The sequence below is a fragment of the Mesoplodon densirostris genome, chromosome 4 (genome assembly GCF_025265405.1).
Source record: "Mesoplodon densirostris isolate mMesDen1 chromosome 4, mMesDen1 primary haplotype, whole genome shotgun sequence".
Taxonomy (NCBI): Eukaryota; Metazoa; Chordata; class Mammalia; order Artiodactyla; family Ziphiidae; genus Mesoplodon; species Mesoplodon densirostris.
Genome location: NC_082664.1, coordinates 32,006,503 through 32,014,675, shown reverse-complemented (window position 1 = coordinate 32,014,675; position 8,173 = coordinate 32,006,503).

Sequence of the window (8,173 nt, the reverse complement as noted above, 5' to 3'; positions counted from 1 at the left end):
AGTAATTAGGATATTTGGTTGCACGAAATAGTTAAAAGTCCAAGTACATTTAGAGTTACAAGTTCTTTTCTCCTTTAAGTCAGGCTGCCCCAGGAAAAGGAGCCCTGATTGGATTCTTTAAGATTTCCCAATCTAGCACTTACACCAGCGCTCCCATCCTCTTTTCTTGGTGTGCTGACCACAGAGTTTCTAATCCTTCCAGGAAGCAGGGGAGAGGGAGGAGAAGTAGGATGTCAGGAGAGGTCTTACCTGACAGGTACAGACATGGCTGTCACGAGGACTGGGATTAGGACATAAAATTTAAGGGGCTCCCCAAATTAGCAATCAAAATAAATAGTATTTTAATCCCACATTAAAAAAACTAATGCAAGAATCCCTAATGAACAAAATGTCAATGCTTTTTAAAGACAGGATAAGCTGAAATTAATTTAAAAAGTATTTCCAGGGGCTTCCCTGGAGGTGCAGTGGTTGAGAGTCCGCCTGCCAATGCAGGGAACACGGGTTTGTGCCCCGGTCCGGGAAGATCCCGCATGCCACGGAGCAGCTAGACCCGTGAGCCATGGCCGCTGAGCCTGTGCGTCCGGAGCCTGTGCTCCGCAACGGCAGAGGCCACAACAGTGAGAGGCCCGTGTACCGCAAAAAAAAAAAAAAAAAAAAAAAAAAAAGGTATGTAGAGGGCACACGTCTTTCCTTTTACCTCAGGCTCCAGTATGGCTTGCTGCGGCACTGGTACCAATCCTGCCTTTATTTAAAATATTAATACTTTGTTCATCATGAATGTTTTACCATTAATTTTGATTTTTTAAAATACTGTATCAAAATATTATTTATCTTGATTACTGAGTTGTTTGGTGTCCCCTTAAATTTTGTACCCACCCTAAGTGTCCTGCTCCCGTTGCCCTAATCCCAGCCAGGGCTGATGCTGTGTTTGAAGGTGGGCTAGGCAGTTGTTTCAACGTGACTGTCACCTGCATGGCTCCCATACTGCAGGTGCATATACCCTGTCTCTGCACACTCATGATTCTTCCCTCCACCTTTAGACATCCCACAGGACACTTCCACCCTTATCTGCAGCTCTTGGGCAGGGTCTAAGCCCCACCTGAGTGGCTGCCAGGTGCCCACAACCTTTCCTGGAAAACAAGTACCTTGAACCCACCATTATTAGTAACTAAGGTCCTTAGTTTATTTAGATTTTCTTAATTTTAACCTAATGTCCTTTTAAAATTTTTAATTTAAGACAAAATAAAAATTTACAAAAAGACTATCTTTTTAGAGCAATTTTAGGTTCACAGCAAAATTGAGAGGAAGGTACAGAAATTTCCCATATAACCCCTGCCCCCACACATGTATAACCTCCCCCATTATCAACATCCCTATCGGAGTGGTGCCTTTACTGCAATTAATGAGCCTACATTAACACATCATAATCATCCAAAGCCCATAGACCACATTAGTGTTCATTCTTGGTGTTGTCCATTCTATGGGTTTGACAAATGTATGATGCCATGTATCCATCATTACAGTATTTTACAGAATAATTCACTGCCCTAAAAATCCTCTGTGTCCTGCATATTCACCCTTCCCTCTGACTCTCAGCCCCTGGAAACCACTGATTTTTTGTCTCATAGTTTTGCCTTTTCCAGAATGTCATATAGTTGGAATTATATAGTATGCAACCTTTCAGATTGGCTTTTTTCACTTAGTAATATGTACTTAAGTTTCCTCCATGACTTTTCATAGCTTGATAGCTCATTTATTTTAGTGCTGAATAATATTCCATTGTCTGGATGTACCAGAATGTATTTATCCACCCACCTGAAGGATATCTTGGTTTCTTCCAAGTTTTGGCAATTACGAATAAAATTGCTATAAACATCTGTAAGTTTTTTGTGCAGACATAAGTATTTTTAAAAATATTTTCAGTTTTTTTGGATGTATAGTTGATTTACAATGTTGTGTTAGTTTCAGGTATACAGCAAAGTGATTCAGTTATACATATACATATATCCATTCTTTTTCAAATTCTTTTCCCATTTAGGTTATTTCAGAATATTGAGTATAGTTCCCTGTGCTATATAATAGGTCCTTGTTGGTTATCTTTTTTATATAGTAGTGTATATATGTTAATCCCAGACTCCTAATTTATATGGACGTAAGTTTTTAGCTCCTTTAGGTAAATACCAAGAATGCAATTGCTGGATCATATGGTAAGTGTATGTTTTGTAAGAAATGGCCAACTGTCTTTTGAAGTGGCTATATCATTTTACCAACATTTCATCAACATTTGGTGTTGTCAATGTTCTGGATTTTGGTCATTCTAATAGATGTATAGTGGTATCTCATTGTTGATTTAATTTACATTTCCCGAAGACATAAGATGTGGAGCATTTTTTGTATGCTTATTTGCCATCTGTATATCTTCTTTGGTGAGATGTCTATTAAGTATGGCCTTTGGCCCACTTTTTAATTGGGTAGATTGTTTTTCTATTGTTGAGCTTAAAGAGTTTTTGGTATGTTTTGGATAACTGTCCCTTATCAGATGTGTCTTTCGCAAGTATTTTCTCCCACTCTGTAGTTTGTCTTCTCATTCTCTTGACCTAATGTCCTTTTTATGTTCTAGAATCCCATCTAGTATACCACATTATATTTGTCAATTCTCCTTAGGCTCCTCTTGGCTATGACAGTTTCTCAGACTTTCCTTGTTTTGGATGATCTTGACAGTTTGAGGAGTACTGATCAGGTATATTGTAGGATGTCCCTTTATTGGAACTTGTCTTAGGTTTTGGTCATGATTACACTGGGGCTATGAATTTTTAGGAGGAAAATAGAAGAGGTAAAGTGTCATTTTTATCACAGCATATTAAGGGTATATACTACCAACTTGATTTATAACTGTTGATGTTGAACTTGATTACCTGGCTGAAGCAGTGTTTGGCAGATTTCTCTACTGTAAAATGACTTGTTTATCTCCTTTCCATGCTGTACTCTTTGGAATGCAGTCATTATACGCAGCCTACACTTGAGGAATAGGGAGTTATGCTCCCCCTCTTTTAGAGTGGAGTAGCTACATAATTTATTTGTAATTTTTCTACATAGGATATCTGTGATTTATTGGTTTATTCAGTAACTTATTTGTATCAGTAGCACTCATGTATATTTATTTATTCTTCTTTTTTATGTAGGTGTTTATAGCCATGGATTTCCTTTAAGCACTACTTAGCTGCATTCCATAAGTACAAAACTGGTTTTTAACCAACTCCTGAGCAAGTCCTTTAGAGTGACTACTTGCTAGCTAGTCTTGGGGCTCAGCCAAAACTCAGACTGAGTGCCCTTTTAACATCCTGGTATAACAAGGTTCTTTGACACTTTACCAACAAACTCCCCTTTTTAGAGGTCCGTAATAGATTTACATTTATTTTACATTTCTATGATATTGAGCAAAGTCCCAGGGCAAGAAGCATTGTGGGGTTGAGGGTTGCCATAGCAGGAAGTTAGATTTCTAATGTTCACAATGGTTACTTTTAGTTTAATTTAGGCATACCCTTAGACGAATTGCACAGCTGCAATTATAAGTTAAGCAGAGGAAACAGATGTATCTCTTATAGATTATCTGGTTAATTTAGGTCAGACTGTGTGTTTATATGTGGAGGAAATATGGAGAGAGGGACTGGGAAGTGGAGAGATGGAGATAGTAAATATTTGCAGTCGTTGAGCTCTGGCTCATAATCCAGAAAGGAGACAACAACCAAAGGGCAAAACTCTCAGGTAGTCACAGTGACTTCAGGAGTATGACTGCTTGAAAATTCTTATTGGCACAAAACCAAAGAAGCAGCTTATTTGAAATAGGATTATCCTGGTCCACTTTCTTGTGCCTTGGCTCTGAAATAAACTGAGCTTGGCCTTTGGTTCTTGGAAGACTGACTTCCCGGGAGTAACTCCTGAGAAAGCTGGTATCCAGTGGGGAAAGATATTGCCTTTGAGGCTTCCCAGGGCTGTGATATGGTCATATCATCCCTGGTTGCTCCATAACTTATTGTGTGACCTGGGGCAAACCCCCTCAACCTCTCTGAGCCTTACCTTCCTTATCTAGAAAAGTGAGACTGGAATAGATGGAGTAAATGATATCTAGAGACCCTTCCAGCTCTAACCTTCTGTGTTAGATTTCTCGGCTGGTGTTAGCCCATCTTCCATTATAGAATGATCCCCAGAGAAACATAGAGTACTAGTCTGTATTTTTCTCCCCTCCCTTTTTTTCCCTCCTCACCCTTGCCTATACTATTTTCTCCTGTATTTATCCAAATACTAAAATTTCCCTTAAACTTAAAACTGGGATGGAATTGAAAAAGATGTGATGCTTCCCATATATGTTTAATAAGCTAAAATGACTGTTTCAGTTAGGGAGGGAAGAACGCAGCAAGCCCAGCACCAGAAACACAGTTCTCAAGGGCATGCCCTGATTATGGTTTCATTCAGGGTATTTTCAGTGAACAAAAGATAATTAACAATGAAATAGAAGCAAAACAAATCCATTTGTGCCCATTTGCATTCTCTTCATAGGGTGATGTCTAATTCTGGAAGCAACGGTAAAAAATTACAACAAAGAACTCTGTTGCGATTCAGCTGGTAAACAGCACAAGCCAGTTCTTTTCAATATGCAAAAAGTTGGGGACTTCCCTGGTGGCGCAGTGGTTAAGAATCTGCCTGCCAATGCAGGGGACACAGGTTCGAGCCCTGGTCCAGGAAGATCCCACATGTTGCAGAGTAACTAAGCCCGTTTGCTACAACTACTGAGCCCGTGCGCCTAGAGCCCGTACTCTGCAACAAGAGAAGCCACTGCAATGAGAAGCCCACACATCGCAGTGAAGAGTGGCTCCCACTCGCCGCAACTAGAGAAAGCCTGTGCACAGCAATGAAGACCCAACACAGCCAAAAAAATAATATTAATAATAATAATATGTAAAAGGTTGGGGAGGGGGTCAAATATGATTAGGTTGCAAGAGGTTTGTTTGGCAAAAGCTCAGTCAGTGAATTTTTCATCTGTGTTGTACCTGGGCTCCCTGAAACCCACTGAAGTATCTTTTCTGTTAAAAACATTTCAGAGAACGTTTTTGGGGGCACAGAGGAGGGGGAGAGGAAAAAGGAGAAATAGTGTCAGGGATAGGTCCAGCAATCTGGTTTATGCCACAGAAGGCCCAGAATTAGATGTTTCTCAAAGATACAGTGTAGTGGGACGCACACTGGATTTGGAGTCCAAGTCAGAACCTGACCCTCCTCACCTGTAGCACAGAACTCCACCTAACACTTGCTCACATGACTGTTGTGAAGGCCAAAAAGAGATCCGTTAAAGTGCTTGGAAAACAGCAGCATCTCATGTTGGCCTTTGTCACGAAGAGGCCATGCTCCTTGGAAAGAGAAATGCATTTCAAACTAAGCAGGGATTGTTGTAAAGGGGGCTGTAATTGGGGATGAGGAGGGCTTCAGGGATTTGTACCCCCTCTTTCCCACAGGTGTCTCTTCCTATAGAGGCAAACTGCTTGTAACCGGTGAGGCAGGGTCCCAGCGGGAATTGCACTGGGAGGGCAGGGGAAGCAGCCTTGGGGACTCAGGCTGGGGAGTTATTTGGGGACCTTGAGATGCTCGAGGCACCACAGGGGATGACTGCAGTGCACCTGCTGAGGGCCAGCTCACCCTTCCTTCTGGCTAGAACACGTGTTAGACTTGGACGGTGAAGTGTTATGATGTGATTTATTTGTGTTGTGGTTCCTACTCAACTTATGTGAAACTTACACGATTTAAGCTATGTTAAGCTATGTTAAGTAGTTCTAAATGGAGTCCCAGTGGCCAGTGGGAATTTTCATAATTGTTGTTTTGAAATGTCTGCTGTAGGACTGCGAGTGTCTTAGGGTGTAAACTAAGAGTGTTACTTTAGATAAGAAGTATGATGGGCAATGTACGTCCCTGGAACAGAAAGAGTGACTGATAGTCAAGACCCCTTTCCTAGGGTTATCGTTACTTCTTAAAAAGAGACCACTAAGCTGAGTGGCTTGAAGGCTCTTTGCTGGGGCACCTGACTCCACACTGCTGCCCTGTCGGAACTTGTCCTGACTCATGATTATCACAAGACCAATTGCCAGACTGGAAACTGCTGCTCATGCTGAGATGCCTCCTTCCAGACTCTCCTTGGGGTGGTTCATTACCCTCTTTTCCCTACTTTAACTAACCTGTGTTATGTGCTAATTGTGTACAATAAACCAAGTGATTCGTGAGCTGAATATTGGCTCCTATTTCATCTGCCTCCAATTCCCGTGATTCTTACCTACCCTTGCTGCTGGGTCTTGCAACGAGCATTAAACCTCCCCTCTCTGAAGGGCTCAAATAAACATCCCAAAGAACTACAGACTCAGAGGTCTAGAGGTTGTCATTCTTTTCCGTTAACTCATTTCCTTCCTCTATCTGATGATCTTGTCTCTTCGGCTTCCAGTGTGCTTAACTCCTCCTAACTTCATTGTCCTCTATCTCCCTATTTCAGGTCCTTCCTTTGGCTTTACACACACACACACACACAAACACAGCCATTCCCCAGTCTTTCCTGTCTGGCAATCTTCCAACCCTCCTAGAGATCTTCATTCCTTCCTACATAATAAAGATGTCCTGACTCCATACTCTTGTGTCCTGCAAACTCAGACCACTTGGACTTCAACAGGAGCCTAGTGGAGGTTTGCCTTTGCTGACTCTAGATGTGTGTGGAAGCAGAGGGGCAGCAGAGGGTCAAACTGGATATGGAAGGAAAATGTGGTTATGGGACATGATGTGGTTTCCTAATCCAGTTCAGGTTAGATGCTCCGCCAGCCAAAGATGGATTGAGTTCCCTCCAAAATCAACCTACAAGGAAACACACCTTGTGTGTTTCCAGACAAAAGTATGGAAAATTCTGTGTGTGTGTGTGTGTGTGTGTGTGTGTGTGTGTGTGTGTGTGTGTGAGAGAGAGAGAGAGAGAGAGAGAGAGAGAGAGGGAGGGAGGGAGAGGGCCAGAGGGACAGGGAGGGAGAGGGATCTTAATGCCATTCTATTTTTAAGTGGAATAATTTTTAAATTTAATTTTCAGGTTTTCAACTGGGAGCACAGATAGATGGCTAAAAACCATTTAAGAGCATGCAAGCTTTAATGTCCACGTGACAATGAAGAACATTCAGAACACACTGAAGAAGATGATAATTACAGCAGATTTGATGCGGTCTGAGGCTCCATAGTGAATGACTAGTATGATGCTCCATAACGACTAGCAAAGACAGCAGTACCAAATCCATAGCAAGTGGTTCATGTAGCTCATTAAAAATTTCTTTAACTTGACCAAAAGGAGTTTGCAAATCAACAGATTTTCACCCACACATCATTTAAAATGGAGCAAAACAAGCACAATAAAATGTCAAATTCATTCATGGCTTTAGTCCAATCAGAAGTAAAAATGGGGTTGACTTTAGTCTTTCAGTCAGAGTTCAGGGACATCTTTTGAACATGCAAAAATGCATCATTTCAGCTTGGCCGTCTCTTCTTGAGCCTAAACCCAGATCCACAACCCAGATCTCTACCAAGTTTTCTCCTATTAAATGATTCTGAAATTTGGAAAGAAGCTTCAAGCAATCTTATTTGTCTCCATCGTCTTATTTCTAGCCCAGACATGTTTCTTGTTGGCCACAAGAATTCCTGAGACTCATTCAAAATTGCATAATTGAATTTTCAATGTCACTGCAACAACGGTTCTTTATTGATCAGTTGTATCACACAGGAGTTTTATTATATGAAAGTTTGTGCTCATTTGCATCTCCACAATTATAAAGCCCAGGTTTAACATATGCATCTAAATACCTCCTACACTTTAAAAATTGCCCACAGCTTACTTGTTATGGTTTTGGAAGTACCATCTTCTTTTTTATAAATTGTACCTAGGGTCTTCCTTGGTGGCACAGTGGTTAAGAATCCGCCTGCCAATGCAGGGGACACAGGTTCATGCCCTGGTCCGGGAAGATCCCACATGCCATGGAGCGACTAAGCCCATGCGCCACAACTACTGAGCCTGCCCTCTAGAGCCCTTGAGCCACAACTACTGAGCCTGTGTGCCACAACTACTGAAGCCCGTGAGCCTAGAGCCCATGCTCTGCAGCAAGAGAAGCCA